This window comes from Schistocerca serialis, chromosome 3, assembly GCF_023864345.2.
Source record: "Schistocerca serialis cubense isolate TAMUIC-IGC-003099 chromosome 3, iqSchSeri2.2, whole genome shotgun sequence".
NCBI classification, from domain to species: domain Eukaryota; kingdom Metazoa; phylum Arthropoda; class Insecta; order Orthoptera; family Acrididae; genus Schistocerca; species Schistocerca serialis.
Window position 1 is genome coordinate 1,021,735,177 of NC_064640.1, and position 23,438 is coordinate 1,021,758,614.

Here is a 23,438-nt window from a genome sequence, read left to right on the forward strand (position 1 = left end):
TTAAATTTCGCGTCTGTAGCACGTCATCTTCGTGGTGTAGCAATTTTAATGGCCAGTAGTGTATATTCGAACTGAGAATATGGTCAAGGGTTTTGCAGCAGACCGATGTTAGGGATATTGCTCTATAATTTTACGGATCCAATCTTTTGCCCTTTTTGTGCAAAGGAGTCACTTGCGCTTTTTTTCAGTCTTCTGGAACTTCGTGCTGGGCGAGAGACTCACGAGTTGTTACTCTACGTTAGGAATGATTATTACTATGTCGTCCATACGAGAGTCTTTTCGGTGGTTAAATTGCGGTACGTTCGTACGATTCTCCTGCGTGAAAGATTTCTTGAACGTGAAATGTAAAACTTAGCTATCTTCAATTTCCATACCATACTGGATTGAAGTCTTAGACCCATTAAGTGATTTTATATAGGATCGGAATTTTGTATGATTCTCTGTCAGATCGTTTGCTAAGGTATGCCGGAGATAGTTGTTGTATCTTTCGCGCATAGATATTTTCACAGACGCACGAAACTCTACTAACCTTTGTTTGTTGTCAATAGCGGGTTCTCTTTTGAACTGATATTGTAGCAGCCTCTGCTTCTTCAACATTTTCCGAATCTCGTCCTTAATACACTTACTAGGCACATAATTCTCCAGACCACCATTTACAATATTCGTAAACTTCGCCAATAACTTCCCTACGTTCATCTTGCTGGAAATAAGTGATGTCAGGTCACTGTCTAAGTGAGATGCTAATAAATGCTTATCTGCTCTTTCTAGGAGAAATACTCACCTGGCCTTCTTAACTGATTTATTAATTTTTGTAACCATAGTTGTTATAATAACATCATGTTCGCTAATCGCTGTTTCTCTACTGACGTTGTCGATAAGGTCTAGGCTATTTGTAGCTACAAGGTCTAAGATATTTCCGCTGCTGTGGGCTGCCGAACTAGCTGCTCAAGACAGTTTTCAGGAAACGTGTTCAAAAGTACTTCGCATGACTGTCTGTACCACTTGCAATGACTCCACATACATCGCAGTCTATACACCTTAGGTTAAAGTCGCCTATAACTAGTGTTCATGTGAAAACTCTTAAAGCTTTCTTAAATAAAACAAACATTCTACATCTCTGTTCTTTATATCTACATATTTATTTCTCAGCACAGTCATTCTGACCACGAACAAATTTCCCCCAACGACAGGCCAGTTCGTTGGTACCGTCACTGTAGAATGTCTCACGCCGTTGGCGGCCACAGCTTCGCCTCTACTAGTACCGCTCCATCATTATCTTTAGTTTTGGAAACAGATGAAGTACTGATGGATCCAAGTCGGAAACGTACGGAGAGTCATGGATGACAGTTAGCTCACGACGTCGGATTGCTATTTCTGCAGATGTCGCAGCACCTCTGAGTGGTCTGGCGTTGTTATGATGCAGAGGGTGCTCCATGGGCGGACGAACTCTTTAAATTCAAACTTCGATAACAGCCGCTGTTTCTCACGCATCGACAACGTTACGTTGCACACCACCATGTTAGACACTACAATTCGGAGCGTTCTACCGGCAGTGGATCACAAATATGCAGTCATGGAGAATAAGGATGTCACATGTTAAGAACGTGTGTGTTATTTTAAAAGCTTTAACGGTTTTCACGTAAAATTCGGAGGCATTACCTTACCGTACGCCTTCGTACAATTGTCAGTGTCTCATTTCCTAACTGAATTCCCTGAGCATCGCCTGATTTGATTCGACGACGTTTCACTACCCTTCTTTTATTTTTTTCACGCCAATCGTACACCTTAAATTACCTACTGAGAAGTTCAAGAGGAGCCAGGCAAGGGAATTTTACGTCCCTAAAACTGCTCTGAGGAAGAATTCCGATTTTTAAGATGGGTAAACGAAAAAGTAATGCACTATATATGAAAAACCGCCACCCCCTATCCATTTAATACCTCTGATCCATTTCTGTTAAACCTAATGTGCATCATTTCCTGATTCACTATCTACCGGCGCCCCTCTCCACCCATACCCCCACTTTTTCCCATTTTGTGTGACTGTATACATGGTCTTTTATAGCGATCATTGATGCTTTTATGTAAAGCGTTTTAAATTCCAACGATGATTGTAGCCATTTATTTTATGTAACTGGCCAATTTTTAAACGTGGTTGTAGTTCATAACAATGTGTAACTGCTTATTTTATAATTCACCATGTATCAAATGTTTCACTCTTGCAAGATTGTACTTTTATGTATCTCTAATTACGGGGATGTTTGTCGCATTTTTACATGTACACTGGGAAGTTGGCTCTTCACGCCGTATTATGCAAAAACTGGTATCCTCTTCCCACTTCAAAGGTAATACAACCAGCTTGTATAATAAAGTGTCCCACTACCTGTTGCCATGACATACCACAGCTCGCATGGTGCAAAGTGAGATGCCTTTCTGATGATCTTTGTTGATCGTTTCACTTATGTTTACGTCTGTGGCTGCTTAGACATAGTATAGCAAAGTTTAAAACCTGTGATTTGGACATCTGTTTTTCCACAACCACATCAAATGGCTCAAATGGCTTTGAGCATTATGGGACTTAACATCTGTGGTCATCAGTCCCCTAGAACTTAGAACTACTTAAACCTAACTAACCTAAGGTCATCACACACATCCATGCCCGAGGCAGGATTCGAACCTGCGATCGTAGCGGTCATGCGGTTCCATACCGTAGCGCCTAGAAGCGCACGGCCACACCGGCCGGCCAACCACATCAAACGAGTCATGCTAATTGCCAGTAAATTAGCATACTACACAAATGTTCTTGAGCTTATTTCGACAAAATTGGTTTATATAACCGAAGATCCATGTTTTGACGAAGACTTGGGATCTACTCAAGTCTAATGATTTGTAATACATAAGTAAGAGAACAAATCATGCAGTCCATACATTTATTTAACTGTTTACTCTGCTATTTTTCTGATACTTTGTCTGATACTTGTTTTTTTATTGTGCTTTAATGTGTTACAGTTCTAACACTTGTTCGGCCGAGGTGTGCCGAGCGGTTCTAGGCGCTGCAGTCTGGAACCGCGCGACCGCTACGGTTGCTGGTTAGAATCCTGCCTCGGGCATGGATGTGTGTGATGTCCTTAGGTTAGTTAGGTTTAATTAGTTCTAAGTTCTATGGGACTGATGACCTCAGCAGTTAAGTCCCATAGTGCTCAGAGCCATTTGAACCATTTGTAACACTTGATCATCGCCTAAGGTCGAAATCTAGATTGTGAAATAAAATCTGTTGTACAGCCAAATGGCGGTTATTTGTTTCAGAAAATTTTCATTAATTAGTGAGTTGTGTATGACCACGGTGTGGACGTCTGCCTCTACGTCTGCATTATATACTCCGCATGGTGAACGGTAGCTCCTGCCACTACTGCTTTCCCCCTTTTCTGTTCCACTCTCAAATGGAGCGAGAGAAAAACGACTGTCTCTGTGTGTCCGTCCGAGCCCTAATTTCTCTTATCTTATCTTCGCTGTTCTTTCACGAAAGGTACGTTGGCGGCAGCTGAATTATTCTGAATAAGCCGCAAATGCCGGTTTTCTAAATTTTCTCGATAGTGTTTCGTGTAAAGAACGTCGTCTTCACTCCAGAAATTTCCATCTGAGTTCACGGAATATTTCCATAGTACTCGCGTTTTGATCTAACTCACCAGTAACAAATTAAGCAGTACTCCTCTGAATTGCTTCGATGTCTTCCTTTAAACTGACATGGTGGGGATCCCAAACACTCGAGCAGTACCCATGAATGGGTCGCACTAGTTTTCTGTATGCAGTCTCCTTTATAGATGAACTACCCTTTCTTAGAATTCTCCCAATAAACCGAATTGGGCCGTCCACTTCTCTTCCTACCGACCTCACGTGCTCGTTCCATTATATATCACTTTGCAACATTACGTCTAAATGTTTAGTCGACGTGACTATGTCAAGCAGCACACAATGAATACTGTATTCGAAAATTAAATTATCGTTTTTCCTACTCATTTGCATTCACTTACATTTCTTTACATTTAAAGCAAGCTGCCACTGATCTCACCAAATAGAAATTCTGTCAAAGCCATCCTGTATCCCCCTACAGTCACTCGACGCGACAACTTTCCGTACACTAAAGCATCATCAGCAAACAATCGTAGATCCTTGCTAATCCTACCCGTCATATCGTTTATATGCACTGGTGCGCAAATCTTAAGGTGGTGCCGGACGAGTGTACGAGGCGTGTGCTTACTTGTGTGAATGTGGGTATGTTTTCCATGCTGACGGAGGTTTTGGCGGACAGCTGCATGTGTAACATTCTTTTCGTTGTGCCCGTCTGGAACACAATGGGTCATCTTTACGGTGAGCAGCAATCCATCCTATTCCTCACACAGGGTGATTTTTTCCACAGTGTACAAACTTTAGGGATTGATCGATGAGATGGTACGGAACAAAAAAGGTCTAATGAACTTATGTCCGGAAGTGCATGATTTCTATGCTGGAGACCACTTATTCAATTATACGTTGTTACAGAGTCTGCGGTCTTTGAACAGTGCCAAAGGTAGCATGGATACGCTGCTTCAGTGACTCCACGTCTGGAATGGGCTCTGCATACACGATACTTTTAAGATGGCTCCATAACCAGGCCATGCAACTGGACCCCCTCGTCCGATCGATGGACCAGGGAAGGCACGACTGAGATGCGTCTGGATGTTAACGGTGCCGTGGAGCACCATATGTAGCAGCCATAACCCTTCGAGTTATCAATGGCGCTTCTTCCAGCAGGGGAGGCAAAGTTATCCGCAAGAAATACCGATATTTCCGGCCTGTTAAGCGACGTGGAAGGAAGACTGGTCCCAAAACTAAGGTCGCCACTTATCCCGGCCCATATATTTCGGCTGCACCGATGCTTATGATTTGCTGCCACCATACAATGGGGGTTCTGCTTAATATCCCCACAGATGACTGTTATACCACTCCTAGTAAAGGTGGCCTCAGCCGTGAACAGGATGGATGACACAAATTCCGGAATCGTGATTGCCTGTTGAAGAAACCAGTGGTAATACTGCTACCGATGTGGAAAGTCTGTCGCTAGTAAGCCCTGTAAATGCTGTAAGTGATAAAGGTAGTAACAACTGTCATGAAAAATGAAGTGTTGGCAGAAGAGCCAACACTGTATTGCTAGAGGAGGCCGAAATGCACGCGTTTAATTACAAGCTGACTGGCATGAGGTCTGGAACAGTTAAGGGAATTTTTAGTAGCAAATAAAGTGCGTAGTTGATGTAATACTTAACTTTAATCCACAATGGGTGTACATCGCTCTTGACGGTACATGTTATAACCACAATATTAATTATCAAATGCTATGGCGCCTTGCTAGGTCGTAGCAAATGACGTAGCTGAAGGCTATGCTAACTATCAAAAAAAAAAAAAAAAAAAAAAAATGGCTCTGAGCACTATGGGACTCAACTGCTGAGGTCATTAGTCCCCTAGAACTTAGAACTAGTTAAACCTAACTAACCTAAGGACATCACAAACATCCATGCCCGAGGCAGGATTCGAACCTGCGACCGTAGCGGTCTTGCGGTTCCAGACTGCAGCGCCTTTAACCGCACGGCCACTTCGGCCGGCTGCTAACTATCGTCTCGGCAAATGAGAGCGTATTTGTCAGTGTAGCATCGCTATTAAAGTTGGCTGTATAACTGGGGCGAGTGCCAGTACGTCTCTCTAGACCTGCCGTGTGGTGGCGCTCGGTCTGCTATCACTGACAGTGGCGACACGCGGGTCCGACGTATACTAATGGACCGCGGCCGATTTAAAGGCTACCACCTAGCAAGTGTGGTGTCTGGCGGTGACACCACAGAAAATGTTCCACACGGTCGTTTGGCTTACCCTGTACTGGTGGCCAACTGCCTAGTACTGACACGGCGGTCACCTTCCGCAGTCTTAATCATACTTTCCTCCAAGTCTGGTGTCCGAACATTTCGAGTACGCCCTTCATGATTTCCTGCTTTCTGAAACGACTCTGTCTCAGACAAACGGCGAAATACTGTTGCAAACATTGAATGCTGTGGTTGTTGGGGATAGGTCTCCTAATACAACCTTGCTGCCCTCGGCCCGTTGCCATTGGCCCTTTCGTAAGTACACACCATGTCGGCAAGTTCTCGATTGGAATACGGAACCATTGTGAACAAAGCTACTACATGGTGAGTCAACAAGAGAAGTGAATGGGACACAACATTGCCAATTACAATGGCAGGAGAGGGCGCCAGGGTATGACGTATGAGGAGCAGTACCACCCTGTAGGAGGAAACCGAGCGTACTGTAACTGTGGCTGCAGTCTCTGTAACAAAGTATGATTAAACAAATGGTCTCTAGCATGGAAACCATGCATTTCCGGACATAAGTTAATCAGACCATTTTTGTTCCGTATCCTCTCGTCGATCAGTCCCTAGAGTTTGTCCATGGTGGAAAAAATCACCCTATATAAATTTATTTTCTTTATTAGTAAACAACGTTTCAGTGCACAACCTATCAGAAAGTACGTCAGTGGGCGAAACCAATATTGGTTAACAAATTGAGACGCTGTTAGGAGTGGTGAAGCTGTGTAGACGCTGGACTCGCTGCCGGGAGGACCAGCGTCACAGGCGATTTCCTTCTCACCTTTGCTGAAATAAATGAGTGACCTCTCTCTTATTTCGACGCAGATTTGGCGTTTCACAGAACGAGAGAGGGCAGTGCATCACGTCTCCGGTAGGAGAAACAGCTCATCGTATGTCACAATTTTTCAAAGTATACAGGAACGCAGAGTCTCCGGTATATTGTCACTGGAGAGGTCGTAAGGATAACACACACTTTATAAGCTGCGTAAGATTTCCAAGAAAGATGATGAAAATTAAACTTGTAGCTTTGTGGTGTGTGTTAGACTTTATAACACGAAGAGAAGAACGCACTTCTAGTCATACTAATTGGTAAATGCAGGCTCTCGAATAACAAAAAAAAAATGGTTCAAATGGCTCGGAGCACTATGGGACTCAACTGCTGAGGTCATAAGTCCCCTAGAACTTAGAACTACTTAAACCTAACTAACCTAAGGACAACACACACATCCATGCCCGAGGCAGGATTCGAACCTGCGACCGTAGCGGTCGCGCGGTTCCAGACTGTAGCGCCAGAACCGCTCGGCCACCAGCGGCCGGCTCTCGAATAACAGTCAGTGACCAAATAAACAGTGGCAATTATCATCAAAATTGACACTTGCCGCAAGTCAGATGCTGGAGCTCAAAAGCAACAGTCGTGATGAACAGTATTTCACTACTCGGATGAAATATTATATAATTTTTTAATACTCTATGGTATAGTCAGGGCCTGAGCATGAACTGATAGTTTGTCTGAATTAATAAGTTTACCAAAACCATTTTTTTCATTGATAGTTCTCAAGTGAACTAAAGTACGTTTACATCATTTATAAACACAGTCTCTAAGAACTAGATAAACGAAACTAATACGGTGATTGTTACTCATATCAGTGTGTTACTCACTGATGTGTCCCAATCTGCCGACCGGTGTGTCCGAGGGGTTCTAGGCGCTTCAGTGTGGAACCGCGCGACCGCTACGGTCGCAGGTTCGAATCCTGCCTCGGGCATGGATGTGTGTGATGTCCTTAGGTTAGTAAGGTTTAAGTAGTTCTAAGTTCTAGGGGACTGATGACCTCAGATGTTAAGTCCCATAGTGCTCAGAGCCATTTGAACCATTTGATTTGTCCCAGTTTGCAACGATCTCGATGATTTACGCAGTAAGTCAGAAATTGCATCTGTAGCATTAGAGGGGTTATCAGTAGAGGCGTGAGTGGTAGATGGTGGTAGATGGCGTGGAGAGTACAGAAAAGGCTTTGCTGGGCGTACAAATATTTATCCTAGGAGATAAGCGCTTCGTCCGCTTCGTCTTTCACGATCTCCCGTGGAGAAGACTGTTCCGGAACTTTACAGCCCCATATCTTTTTCTTCTCCTTAAGATCGACTGCGATGACGTTAGGCGGTAACGAGTATGCAGAGAAGAAATTACATACTGTCTCACTCCCTGTGGAGAATTAATGATTATAAAATAAGGTAGTAAATGCAGCTTCCTGTTCGTATTGTTCTTTGTTTTTAGATGCTTCCACACTTTTGACTTATTCTCGCAACAATGTAATTTTGTTCAAACCTTCAACCACAAATCTCTCTCTCTCTCTCTCGCTCTTTCTCTCTCTCTCTCCTACCGTTCTTTCAGTATTCGAGATCCATACGTGATTTCCCTCACCCGCTGCGGGTTTTGTTATTTTTCTGTAGCCAGATGTAATACTGTCGTGACATCATATCTACCTTCAGTCCGCGAATCGTGCAAATTTCCTTTGTCAATCATTTCGCGGTTATTGCATCGTCTTTGCAGTTGAACGGGGGGAGAGAAATCACCATTCACATACTCAGAAGTAGGAACTCAACTATAAACTACTTCAGGCGAGCCAGTCGTTAAACGACACGAGGATTTGATCCTATGCGAGCAGACCTTCAACCGTGCATCACTAACTTCTGAAAGTATTTTACCGTGATAGCAAGGCCATAAAATAATGCCCTCAGATACAGAAAATCTTGTAATTGTGCCAAAGTTCACAAGGTGTTCTTACTACCATTACACAGTATGGCAGCCGATATTGCTTACGCTAAAAACGGTTTTAATTTCACATTTGTCATCCAGAAACAGTCTAATAAATATATCGTACAGGCTTATTCTACGCTGTTTCAAAAATACTTTTACAAACTCTGTGAATGTGTTCCAATATAATCAGTTCATATACATATATGTCCGAAAATCCTTCGTTTCGGAGTTATTAATGAAAGATCTTCGACGGCTTTCAAGGTATAACCCAACAACTATCTTATGTGTTCACCCGTGTGACTCATTGTATCCTAGATGGTGTTGTGTTGCCAGGGAGATTTGCTTACATTCTTCATTCGTCAGTCTTCACTGTGAGTCGAGTGGGCGATGTCGCAGCAAGCGAGCGACGGAGCGCGAGCGGCCGCGGCAGCTACCCCGGCCCGGCTGCGCCGGAGACGTTCGATCGCCGGCCGGTGAGGCTTACCCCGCTGACGGCCTCATCGGCCGCTCCGTTTACGACGACCCAGGCGATGGCCGGAGGATCTGCAAGGATGGAAACACGGAACATGGACGTGGCTTTCTAGAGGAAAACGACTCAACACCTGACGACCGCCGACGGCGCTCGTGTCGCTGCCGCTCACCGACAACCCAGTAACGGAAACGACTCACTCCGAGACACTCAAATGCTACCGGTCCAGCACCCCTACGCTGAAGTGGACCAAATCCCAGAGCACAACGTGGAGAAAGACCTTTAACCTTCATCTTCACTAAGTGACGAGGAGACGGATGACGCTCCAGAAGCGGAAAACACCCGAGACGATGACTCTGAAACCGTTCACTACATACGTCGACGTCGGCGACTATCGGCTGCAGAAGAAAACCCGAGAAAACGGAAGGCATACGTGGAAACGACAAATCGTCTCCAACCGATCGCCCCACAAACCTCCGAGCAGGGCGAGGCACCGGCAAGGTTGGCTACCGCCCCCGCCAACCTATCGGAAACCGTGACTCAACCTACAACAGCTTGCAAAATACCACCGATCTCTATTTACTACACGCAAAACTACGTGAAACTTCACGACACCTTGAAGTAACACTTACAAGGCTCGCTCAAGGCGATATTCCGAGGAAACCGAAACAAGTATCATGCCGAACCTTAAGAGGACCACAAGCGGGCAATGCAATCCGAACAGTTTAACATCCTGCTTTTTACTCACCAGCCTCCAGAGGTAAAAGAGGTCAAAGTGTTCAGTGGCTGCCGTTCCCGGGGAATGCATGAGAAAGGGTTCACCTCAGCGAGAGTGCACCAATATAAGATATGAAGACGCAAACTACACTACTGGCGATTAAAATTGCTACACCAAGAAGAAATGCAGATGATAAACGGGTATTCATTGGACAAATATATTATACTAGAACTGACATGTGATTACATTTTCACGCAATTTGGGTGCATAGATCCTGAGAAATCCTTACCCAGAACAACCACCTCTGGCCGTAATAACGGCCTTGATACGCCTGGGCATTGAGTCAAACAGATCTTGGATGGCGTGTACAGGTACAGCTGCCCATGCAGCTTGAACACGATACCACAGTTCATCAAGAGTAGTGACTAGTGTATCGTGACGAGCCAGTTGCTCGGTCACCATTGACCACACGTTTTCAATTGGTGAGAGATCTGGAGAATGTGCTGGCCAGGGCAGCAGTCGAACATTTTCTGTAACCAGAAAGGCCCGTACAGGACCTGCAACATGCGGTCGTGCATTATCCTGCTGAAATGTAGGGTTTCGCAGGGATCGAATGAAGGGTAGAGCCACGGGTCGTAACACACCTGAAATGTAACGTCCACTGTTCAAAGTGCCGTCAATGCGAACAAGAGGTGACCGACACGTGTAACCAATGGCAACCCATACCATCACGCCGGGTGATACGCCAGTATGGCGATGACAAATATACGCTTCCAATGTGCGTTCACCGCGATGTCGCCAAACACGGATGCGACCATCATGATGCTGTAAACAGAACCTGGATTCATCCGAAACAATTACGTTTTGCCATTCGTGCACCCAGGTTCGTCGTTGAGTACACCTACGCAGGCGCTCCTGTCTGTGATGCTGCGTCAAGGGCAACCGCAGCCACGGTATCTGAGATGATAGTCTATGCTGCTGCAAACGTCGTCGAACTGTTCTGGCAGATCGTTGTTGTCTTGCAAACGTCCCCATTTGTTGACTCAGGGATCGAGACGTGGTTGCACGATCCGTTACAGCTACGCGGATAACATGCCTGTCATCTCGACTGCTAGTGATACGAGGCAGTTGGGATCCAGCACGGCGTTCCGTATTACCCTCCTGCACCCACTGATTCCATATTCTGCTAACAGTCATTGGATATCGACCAACGCGAGCAGCAATGTCGCAATACGATAAACTGCAATCGCGATAGGCTACAATCCGACCTTTATCAAAGTTGTAAACGTGATGGTACGCATCTCTCCTTCTTACAGGAGGCATTACAACAACGTTTCACCAGGCAACGCCGGTTAACTGCTGTTTGTGTATGAGAAATCGGTTGGAAACGTTCCTCATGTCAGCACGTTGTAGGTGTCGTCACCGGCGCCAACCTTGTGTGAATGCTCTGAAAAGCTAATCATTTGCATATAACAGCGTCTTCTTCCTGTCGGTTAAATTTCGCGTCTGTAGCACGTCATCTTCGTGGTGTAGCAATTTTAATGGCCAGTACTGTACTTAGTGCCTTTGCCAGTATTTGCGGTAAATATATCTAAATCGAAGTACTACGAAAAGATTTAGGCGTACACTACTTGTTGTACTCTCGAGTTCGCGTCGAAATATTCGGGAGCAAAGATGGGCCAACTGGATGTAAACGATGCCAGCGGTTCGAGCATATAGCGAACTATTGCCTACTTACCAGGTGCTGGTCCACTGTGCCGACTACCGTGCCTCCGAGGACTGTAGATTACCGTGAACGTTCCAGGTGAAATCAGCCAACTGCGAAGGAGACCACCCTGCCTCGAGGCGTGCCTGCGAGAAGTGCCAGGAGCTCTTGCGTAAACCCGAGAACAGGAAGTCCGAGACACAAAAGCAGACTCAGCCGAAACTGGTGGTTGCCCAGTACCCATCGGTAGCGCCCGTACCGGCGCCAATCACACTAAGGCTGTTGATACTTAAAAAAAAAAAAATACAGGGAAACCGATACATCGATATTTAATAGAGTGTCATTATCGGATTTCTACATACCACAAATTATGGAAATATCGACGGAAAAAATATCCACGTACGGATCTATAAAATATCTATATGTACTGCAGGTTTTAGAGCTCTATGTTTAAGTACTGATTTATTATTAACTATTCTGTGCATCAAGAAGCTAGCAGCATGCCTATCCCCCTTAAAGCAAGACTTGAAAGGAAAACGATGAACGTTCACGCTTGGCGATAGCCACTTTGCTTACAATGGTAGCTGCATGTAAGTAGCACAATAAAAGGTGTCCGATGGGTTCGTCGTTTGGATTCGTCACGTATCGGATTTGTTCAGAACACTTCATGTCGACTTCGCTATTTTTTTTTTCCATTTCTGCCAATGCCAGCGACATAGCAATTGTAGTGTCACAATTGCGTGGTGAAGCTAAATGTTGCAGTTCTTGTTTATAGCGCCGAGCGCCTATTACGTCAGCATTTCCCCTCTCACGTCGCCTCCCACGGTAAAGATCAGTATTGTCATTTAGATTTTTTTCATCATTTTCAGCATCTGTTTTCGAAGAATGCCGATGTGAAGAAATAGCACAGTAGCTGAGTTAAAAATTGTTGTTTAACGCAAATAGTGTGCTATGTCTTCACATCGGAAATCTTGTTCTTCCATTCATACCACCATCCGCCCCTCCCCCCTCTTTTCCAGTGCAATCGGACTTCTTTCGTGCCACATATATTTGCTTCACACAGTCAAAGAGAAAGATTGGACATGATGAAAGCTCAAAAAGTAGTAAGTTTCCTTCACACAATGAAAGTAAAATTATTTTCTACCACGATTTCAAAAAAAAAACAACTTCAAATATTTACCGAAAAGTGTGAAAAAATATATAAAATAAAAAGATCGGCACACGATATTGCCTTTTTGTTATCGATACATGGAGGGGGGGTGGGGGGGGGGGGGGGGGGGGAAGGTATCGTCGATATACAGGGTGATCAAAAAGTCAGTAGAAATTTGAAAACTTAATAAACTACGGAATAATGTAGATAGAGAGGTAAAAATTGACACACATGCTTGGAATGACATGCGGTTTTATTAGAACCGAAAGAAACCAAGTTCACAAAATGTCCGACAGATGGCGCTGGACAGCAAAACTGCTACCGTGACGGGTGAGAGGTACGCCGATATGTTACAGAATCGCATCATCCCCAGCCTGGCTGATAAACACCTGCTGGAACGTGCGATGTTTATGCAGGATGGCGCTCCACCCCATATTGCTAGACGCGTGAAAGATCTCTTGCGGGCGTCGTTTGGTGATGATCGTGTGCTCAGCCGCCACTTTCGTCATGCTTGGCCTCCCAGGTCCCCAGACCTCAGTCCGTGCGATTATTGGCTTTGGGGTTACCTGAAGTCGCAAGTGTATCGTGATCGACCGACATCTCTAGGGATGCTGAAACACAACATCCGACGCCAATGCTTCACCATAACTCTGGACATGTTTTACAGTGCTGTTCACAACATTATTCCTCGACTACAGCTATTGTTGATGGTGGACATATTGAGCATTTCTGTAAAGAACATCATATCTGCTTTGTCTTACTTTGTTATGCTAATTATTGCTATTCTGATGATATGAAGCGCCATCTGTCGGACATTTTTTGAACATTTGTATTTTTTTGGTTCTAATAAAATCCCATGTCATTCCAAGCATGTGTGTCAATTTGTACCTTTCTATCTACATTATTCCGTTATTTATTCAGTTTTCAAATTTATACCAACTTTTTGATCAGCCGGTATATCGATATTCTTCTCAAAGAAGTATCTGTATATCGATATTTTATCAACAGCCCTAAATCACACCACCTGACAGGGTGCAAATTTTCGCCCTAGCCCTTTACCGACGGGTCGACGACAACATAACGGGACCTTCTTGGTCGCTTTCCACAATAGACCAGGCACAGCAGCTCCCACATACGAAGACGCAAGTACCCTCACGTTGCAAAACATCGTGCAGCTATTTTCGCAAGTACTTACTGACACCGCGGCTCTTCTTATACCGCTCCAACAGAAAATCGCCTCCTTCCTCGGGCTCGTTGAGGGAATCATTGAGGCGTTCGTGTCATCTTAAAATGGACCACTGGCCACACACGAGCCTCCTCAAATTCCTGTATTGGAATGCAAATGGCCTTCGCACTAAGAAGACGGCACTTAATGATTCTTTAACACGACACCACATCGACGTGGGGACGGTTACGGCGACGTACTTAAAAGATACAGTGACCGACCGACTTCGCAACATGCAAGCATACCGCACCGACGGAATTGAACGACACGGTGATCTTCATTCAAAACTCAATCCGACATTGCGTAGAAATGCTACCGGTCCTTCAAACTATGGAGGCAGCGGCAGTGGCGGTTCGCACCACGGTTGGGAGTGTGACGTTGGTGGCGGCATAGATCAGCTCCACGGCCCCATTAATCGAGGAAGATCTTATGTCAGTTTTTGACCGATACCACTGCTCGCTGGCTCCTCGAACTATTGGAGCAACTTGAACAATTAATCTATGCTGCAGACTATCCGGATGCAGAAACCCTTCATCTACATGTCACGGAAGCCTGTGAAACCGTTCGAAACTGTCAGGGAACATTTGAAATGGTGCGATAGTCAACGATTCGTCGAGTGCATGCGTGTTTAGAAGCAAGAAGACGACATTTCAAGTGTTTATTATGAGTATGTATTGGTGAGCTCCAGTCACCTAAACTGTAAAGTTTCATTAAAAACTCGAAAACGAAGGATTTTGGGACAAACGTTTATATGAACTTTTTTCCTTCTTTCGGTGTAAGGGACCCGTCCACAAAGTTTTTAAAAGTATTTTTTAAACAGCCTGTGTAATGAAGACAAAATCAGAATGTAACTGCGTAGTGGAAAGAATGAGGACAGGAGCATATGAACGTACTTTATTACACGTTATTGGGGGCCCTTGTGACTTATGAAATTCATTCTGAACACTATAATTCACGTTGTGAAGAACTGTCGATCACTGGATTAATAAAAAAAATGAAATTAGACATCTGAAATAATCGTGTACTTTAACCGCACAGTTGAAGATATCGTTAAATAACGTCATTGCTCCAACTGCAGATAGTGGGTTCGAACTGAGATCATGCAAGAAGTTTGATCAGTGGGTTAAACCCGACAGAGGAGTTGAGGTAACGGTGTAACGGCCACTATCACCAAATTGTGCGCAGAATTCCTTCCACACGTCTCCGCGGTGTCTCAGTGAGTGACACAGTTATAGGTGAGCAGTCTGTTGGATGGGGACGTAACCAACTGCTGTGGAAGTGAAGTAGGGCACCGAATTTCACCGTCTGTGTCATCGACGACGCAGTTTCGATGCTATACTTTACACGCATTCATGGAAGTTATGTTCTTTAAACACGGTTGCTTAATGCGCAATTAGTACACTGCCGGAAAAAAATTAGTACACCTGGAAAGATGACATCGATTTTGATCCGATGACGGAATATGCCACCTGGGGGATAGTAGATGGTTTCAAAGTCGTCCTCCAACAGCTTAGCGACATATCTACCAGAGCGCCATCTGCGTGTACCCTTTAATATGGAATGATCGTAGCCAGAAGACTCAGTTTAGTGCAAACGTGTGAAGCAAGCAAGCAAGCATGCCTTGGAGACGCGATCGTGCTTCCTACAGCCGAGTCAGCAAGTTTGAAAGGGGTCAAACCGTGGCCTTCCGAGTGGCGAGATGGCCCTTTCCGAGAATTGCCTCACAAGTTGGACGTGCTGCTACAGTTTTGCAACGATGCTGGTATCAGTGGTCACGTGAACGTTCTCAACCCCTAGACAAGGTTCTGAATATCTACGCAGTACAGACACAGACGCCAGCCAGGATCGTCGTATTGTAAGGGCAGCAGTGCCAGATCATACAGCTACCACAGCACAGATAAGAAGATTTGTGACCCCAGACTTGACAACACGAACTGTTGCGAACTGGCTATCAGCTGCGGACTATGGGCACGCACACCTCTAGCCCGTGTTCCACTCACGCCACAGCATTGACGTGCACGGCTTGACTGGCGCCGTCAGAGGATCACTTGGAAGAGGGAATGGCACGACGTGATCTTCAGTGAGGAAAGCAGATTCTGCCCCCACACAAGTGATGGTCGTTTGCACGTGTGACATACACCCGGTTGCTTGTTTGGTTGGTTGATTTGGGGAGGGTCCAAACAGCGAGGTCATCGGTCCCATTGGATTAGGGGAAGATAGGCAAGGAAGTCGGCCGTACCATTTCAAAGGAACCATCCCGGAATTTGCCTGAAGCGATTTAGGGAAATCACGGAAAACCTAAATCAGGGTGGTCGGACGCGGGTTTAAACCGTCGTCCTCCCGAATGCGAGTCCAGTGTGCTAACCACTGCGCCACCTCGCTCGGTCATGTACCCGGTAATTGCTGTCTTGTAGAGTGCATTCGTCCAAGAAGACACACTGGCCCCACACCGGGCCTTATGGTCCGCAGTGCAATAATCTACAACTCTCATTCGCCTTCGGTGTTTCTGGAGGGGAAGCTAACCAGCGCTCAGTATGTGAACAATGTTGTTGGACCCTTTCTTTTGCCATTCTTGTAACAGGAAGGTGATGTGTTGTTCCAACAGGATAACGCTCGCTGACAAACTGCCCATGAAACTTAACATGCTCTCTCTGGACTTGTCTCCAATCGAGCACCCGTAGAATATGATGAGATGAGAAGTGACTCATATGACTTGTCAAGCAACAACTCTTATAGAACAGGCAGAACAGTCATGGCATGGCATATCCCAGGACAGTATTTGCCATCTGTACGATAGTCTGCCTCCCAGAGCCGGCGCCTGCGTTGCCACCACTGGAGGCACCCACTAATGTGGGTGTTTCAGCATGTGTCTCAGAACTGCTTGTACTGTTGATCTGCGAATGCAGTCATTTCATATACTCCATATGCACTTTAGCAACAATAGATCCTGAGTGAAACCTCTGATTGGGTGTACTAATTTTTTTCGGCAGTGTATATAAACTGACGAGACAAAATATTAGTCGTTCCCTTAAAAGAGTACTCTGGTTCCAGGTGGTCATATGCATCCCCCTCCCCTCCCCTCCCAATGCTCAGGCAAGTCACGAAGTGAAATGGTGTGTATGGCCCAGCCGGTTGTATGGAATCAGTGCAGTAAGCTGCGTCAAAGTGAAGATGTAACACAATGGTAGAAAGGAGACATTTTGTTTGGACACGTCCATGACCACATCGTGAATGAAGTTTCCCAGTTTGTTGGATATCAGTGCGGACCATCCACTGTGTCTAGGTGGAGTGCTCTGCCACACCCAGATCTGTAACAGGGCGTAAGAAGGCGTTCACCGTAAGGACCAGAGACGAGTATCACGCCTTGTCAATGAAAACCGGTTTCAAACCCGACAGGAATTGCTGTTTTTGTGAAGGCTAGTCCAGTTCAATCAGTTTAGAAAGATCATGACAAACGGAAGTAAGTGCAATGGGCGTGTGATTTCGGGTATCTCGCAAAAGGCTACTGGTCACAGATGCACGTACAGCTGCACTTATTCTTTGGGACAAAAATAGAGAAATTAGACAGTAGCTGACTTCAGGTGTGTAGTATCGTCCAGTTCGTTGCGATTTTGTCCTTATTCAAATGATGCAAAGCGTCGAGAGCACCGATGGCCTAATGAGGAGTTCAAGTCGCTGTAAGTGAAGGGTGTAGTTTAGGCTGGATGCCGTTCTGTGGCGTTTCGCAGGTGTTTTTCGTACCATGACTTGGGCCCACTTATTCATGTTATAGTCAACATAAACCAGGATGTTCATTTCATTATTTTCGGTGGTCAAGTGTTGCCTCTTCTTTTACATCTTTATTACCAGTAGGATGTGGACACTTTGGTTTCCAAAACGACACAGAACTGTTCACAAGGCTGCACTCACAAGAAATAGGTATGACTAACATTTACGCATCCTATCACGCCTCGAATGACCAGCTAGATCTCCCGATCTTAATACAGCAGAAAATATCTGGGACTATTTGCAACAATGGGTGAAACTTAGCAGTCAGTGTCCTTAAAATTTGCTAGCTCTACGGGGTGTAATCATCAAAGAGTGTGTTCACCTAACACGAGATTCATGATGAGACTTGTGGACTCTCTTCCTTGTTGAATTAAGGCCATTATCAACGCTAGAGGCAAAACACAACAAAAAGAAACAAAAAGCACAAATTTCAGATTACGGTTAGAGTGTAGCCGTTGTGGAGGTTGACTGGTTGTTTTGGAGGAGGGGACCAAACAGCGAGCTCATCGGTTGTATCGGATTATGGAAGGATGTGGAAGGAAGCCGGCTGCGTCCTTTCAAAGGAAGCATCCCGTCATTTGCCTGAAGCGATTTAGGGAAATCACGGTAAACCTAAATCAGGATGGCCAGATGCGGGATTGAACCGTCGTCTTCTCGAATGCGAGTCCAGTGTGCTAACCACTGCACCACCTCGCTCGGTAGTTGTGGAGGGGAGATAGTATTGACCCCACGTACATGTAACGTTAGCGAGAGCTGTTGACGCGAGCGAGTACGTGAAACTCCGGCGAGAGCTGCACACTGAGGACTACAAAAAGCCGTGGGAGGCAGATGGCCGACAAAAGCCGGTCAGAACGGCCGCACAGATAGCGCCGGCTAACTGATAGCTGTGTTTGCGCAAGGCTTGCGATATACACTGAGAGCCTGCGGAAAGCTGCTAACCGTCTGCAGGCAAAGAACGTTACCCTCCTAGCTCAGCACCGTAACTCCTCTGCTTACGTTGCTCAGAGACCGCCCATGTTATTTATTTATCGTGCTTGGCATAAAGCAGGCTCATTGTTCTTGTTCTTTACGAAAAATTAAGAAAATAGCTGAATTATCATTACTGTTACGGATTCTCGAGACCGCAGCTGTCTTGAGGAATAGTGTAATATACAGTTATAAGCCAGGAACAGACATTCAATATGATTTTTCCGCATTATTTATTTTCCATTTTTGTGTCATCTACAGGTGACTGCTGACCGTTTAGTGACATATTAAAGAAATACTCTATTATTTTCCTCGAGAGCAGTGAAGTATGCTATGCTCGGGTTAAAATAGCTCTGTGACTGATAGACTGCCGTGGTGAGGGGCAGTGTTGCAGTGGTGCAGCCAGCCACTCTCGTCAAGACTCTGTACGTATCTATAAAACAGACGTCACAGAGAGCACGTCGCGCTCGACAATGAACTACGATTGGCTGGCGACCCGTTCGTATCACTCGATTCGTTGCGAAGTCAATCACAAAACTATTTCAGTCAGAGTATAGGATTACTGATTGGCCGAGCGGTTCTAGGCGCTTCAGTCTGGAACCGCGTGACCGCTACGGTCGCAGGTTCGAATCCTGCCTCGAGCATGGATGTGTGTAATGTCCTTAGGTTAGTTAGGTTTAAGTTGTTCTAAGTTCTAGGGGACTGATCACCACAGATGTTAAGTCCCATAGTGCTCAGAGCCATTTGAGCCAATTTGAATACTGATTTCGGTAAAGCGATACCATTTTCAGATATTTATTAACCTACGATAGTAACAACATGTCACGATAAGAGCATGCAAAAAAATGGTTCAAATGGCTCTGAGTACTATGGGACTCAACTGCTGTGGTCATAAGTCCCCTAGAACTTAGAACTACTTAAACCTAACTAACCTAAGGACAGCACACAACACCCAGCCATCACGAGGCAGAGAAAATCCCTGACCCCGCCGGGAATCGAACCCGGGAACCCGGGCGTGGGAAGCGAGAACGCTACCGCACGACCACGAGATGCGGGCTAAGAGCATGCAACATAGGGTGTCCTATGTAAGTCTTCAGTACTTCGCAGCGATCAAAACGGATTATAATATTTCACTCAAAATGAACGTTTTAATGTGTATTTTGACCACCTCATAAATTTTCCCTTTTAAAGCAACTGTAGGACTGACAGAATGCTAAATGTTACAGAGGTTACGACGAATTAAAAGCGCAAAATTCATCTGACTTACAGGTTTTATAGAAGTAGAGCCTCCCTTTGCTATTATCTAGTTTTTTTTGTGGAAGAGGTAATTTAAAAGAGAGAAAAAAATTAAGCCCTACTGTTTCCAGAAATGCCATCTTTCCGTCTTAGTTAAATATATGCAGAAGTCGACACTCTCGTCTCGACACCGGGCAAGCGTGCTAGCCCGTCCAGTTCAGCTGGTCCGTGGCTCGCGAGCTGCGTCCAGGCCAGACCGCAACGCTCACTCCATTACTTAGTTCCACGTTCCGTCGATCATTAGCGCCAAGCTCTACACATTACAGTAATAGAAATTCTTCTACAGAATAGGAGTTTAGTTTGTTTTCAGATTCTACTTTGCTATCTGTCGAACATTTTATATCCCTGGGTAATTAATCAAATTTTTGTTGCAGCGTGATGCACCCGTTTTTGTGCTAAAGACAAATTTAATGTGGATAATGAATGTCCTTTTTCCTTCTGGCATTGTAATTATGTACGTCATTGTTCCTTTTGAACTGCAGTGAATAATTTACAACAAACTTCGTGAGGTAGAAGCAGTAGTCAGAACGCACAACTCTTTAAACAAATTTCTACAAAATAATCATGAGTGTGCACCACATACTACTCTTACAGTACGTTTTTGAGCAAAGAAGACTTTCATTCTTAAATATGAGTTATCGTACAACATTGTCCCATGTAACATTATTGAATTAAAATATGCAAAATAAGTCAACTTACTGATTTGTCTCTCACCAAAATATGCTTCTTCATCAATATGAACACCTGTAAATTTTGAAGTTACAACCATATTTGTTACTCCCTCCCCATGTGTTATACTTAACATTGGTTTAGTACCACTAGATGAGCAGAACTGAATATGTTGTGTCATTTTAAAATCGAGGGTCAGACCATTCGCAGAAAACGGTCAATGATACTTTTAAGATCATTGTTTATTATTTCTGCTGTGTCTGTATGTATGCTTGGACTGATTGCAACACTAGTTTCGTTTGAAAAGAGAAATTATTCTGCTTGTTGTATATTAGACGGAAGATCGTTTGCATATATGAGGAACCGTAGTGTACCTATGATTGAACCTTCGGGAACCGCATACGTGATAATTCCCCAGTGAGAATAAGGTCCCTAGACTACAGTACTTAAATTACTAAGTACGAGTACAAAGTTCTGTATTCTTTTGGTTAGATATGACACTATCCCATAAGACTTCAATTTATCTAGGAGAATATTGTGATGCACAGAGTCAAATACCTTACATAGGTCACAGAAAATATCAGCCAGCACTGTTTTGTTATATAACGCTTGTAAAATTGGTTGAGTGATCATGTAAATGGCATTCTCAGTAAAAAAAAATCTTCTGAAATCCAAACTGTGATTTAATGGGTAAATTATTGTTGCTAAGGCGAGGTACTATTATAGAATTCATCACTTTCTTAAAAGTTTTGGAAAATGGTTTTAGTAGTGAAACAGTTCGGTGGTTATTGACATCTCTCCAATCATCTTTCTTATGGAAGCGTTTCGCAATGAAATATTGGAGTCTTTCTCGAAATATGTCTCGCGTTAGTGCTGCATTACGTGTTTCACATAAGACGGGGCTTATCCACGTGTGCCACATCTGCGTCTTAACCGCAGCGGTCACCCCATCTACCTGTTGGTGGGCCATAAAGTTTCATGTCTACAACAAACTAAGGCTGCAAGAGCTGTTTTACTACAGTAGAAGCGTCATATGTACTTTTACGTTTCAGTTCACGATATTTAAAGACATAAATGAGAAAATGCGTCTATTGAAAACATACATATCACACAATGTCTCTCTCGTAAGCTGTATGCATTAGTTTAGGACTGAAAATAAAAAAAATAATAAATTCATCCGTAAAAGAAAAATATCAAATTATACAGAAAATAATACCATGTAACTGTGTATAAGTAGAATGTCATTCACATTTTAGCACACATTGTTCCCCTTTTTCTGAAACGACAAAACCTCCGCGACAGAAATGACACTCTGTCGGACACCTACATCTTCATGAATAGCCTGCAATTCAAACTTAAGTGCTTGGCAGAGTGGTCATAGAATAATCTGCAGACTATTTCTTGACCGGTCCAGTCTCACATAGTGCATGGGAAAAGTGAACACTTATATCTTTCAGTGCGACCTCTGATTTATTGAATTTTATTATAATGGTCATTTCTCCCTGTGTAAGTGGAAGTTAACAAAACATTTTCCCATACATCTACATCCACATCTACATTGATACTCCGCAAGCCACCCAACGGTGTGTGGCGGAGGGCACTTTACGTGCCATTGTCATTACCTCCCTTTCCTGTTCCAGTCGCGTATGGTTCGCGGGAAGAACGACTGTCTGAAAGCCTCCGTGCGCGCTCTAATCTCTCTAATTTTACATTCGTGATCTCCTCGGGAGGTATAAGTAGGGGGAAGCAATATATTCGATACCTCATCCAGAAACGCACCCCCTCGAAACCTGGCGAGCAAGCTACACCGCGATGCAGAGCGCCTCTCTTGCAGAGTCTGCCACTTGAGTTTATTAAACATCTCCGTAACGCTATCACGGTTACCAAATAACCCTGTGACGAAACGCGCCGCTCTTCTTTGGATCTTCTCTATCTCCTCCGTCAGACCGATCTGGTACGGATCCCACACTGATGAGCAATACTCAAGTATAGGTCGAACGAGTGTTTTGTAAGCCACCTCCTTTGTTGATGGACTACATTTTCTAAGCACTCTCCCAATGAATCTCAACCTGGTACCCGCCTTACCAACAATTAATTTTATATGATCATTCCACTTCAAATCGTTCCGCACGCATACTCCCAGATATTTTACAGAAGTAACTGCTACCAGTGTTTGTTCCCCTATCATATAATCATACAATAAAGGATCCTTCTTTCTATGTATTCGCAATACATTACATTTGTCTATGTTAAGGGTCAGTTGCCACTCCCTGCACCAAGTGCCTATCCGCTGCAGATCTTCCTGCATTTCGCTACAATTTTCTAATGCTGCAACTTCTCTGTATACTACAGCATCATCCGCGAAAAGCCGCATGGAACTTCCGACACTATCTACTAGGTCATTTATATATATTGTGAAAAGCAATGGTCCCATAACACTCCCCTGTGGCACGCCAGAGGTTACTTTAACGTCTGTAGACGTCTCTCCATTGATAACAACATGCTGTGTTCTGTTTGCTAAAAACTCTTCAATCCAGCCACACAGCTGGTCTGATATTCCGTAGGCCCTTACTTTGTTTATCAGGCGACAGTGCGGAACTGTATCGAACGCTTTCCGGAAGTCAAGAAAAATAGCATCTACCTGGGAGCCTGTATCTAATATTTTCTGGGTCTCATGAACAAATAAAGCGAGTCGGTGAAGAACTTATCGTGAAAAGCTTTTGTCGCAACGAAAAATGTCTATGTTTCAATGCTTGCCACTCCAAATCACTTATCATATCTGGACACTGCCTTCACCATTTCACGATAATACGAAACGAGTTACCTTTCTTTGAC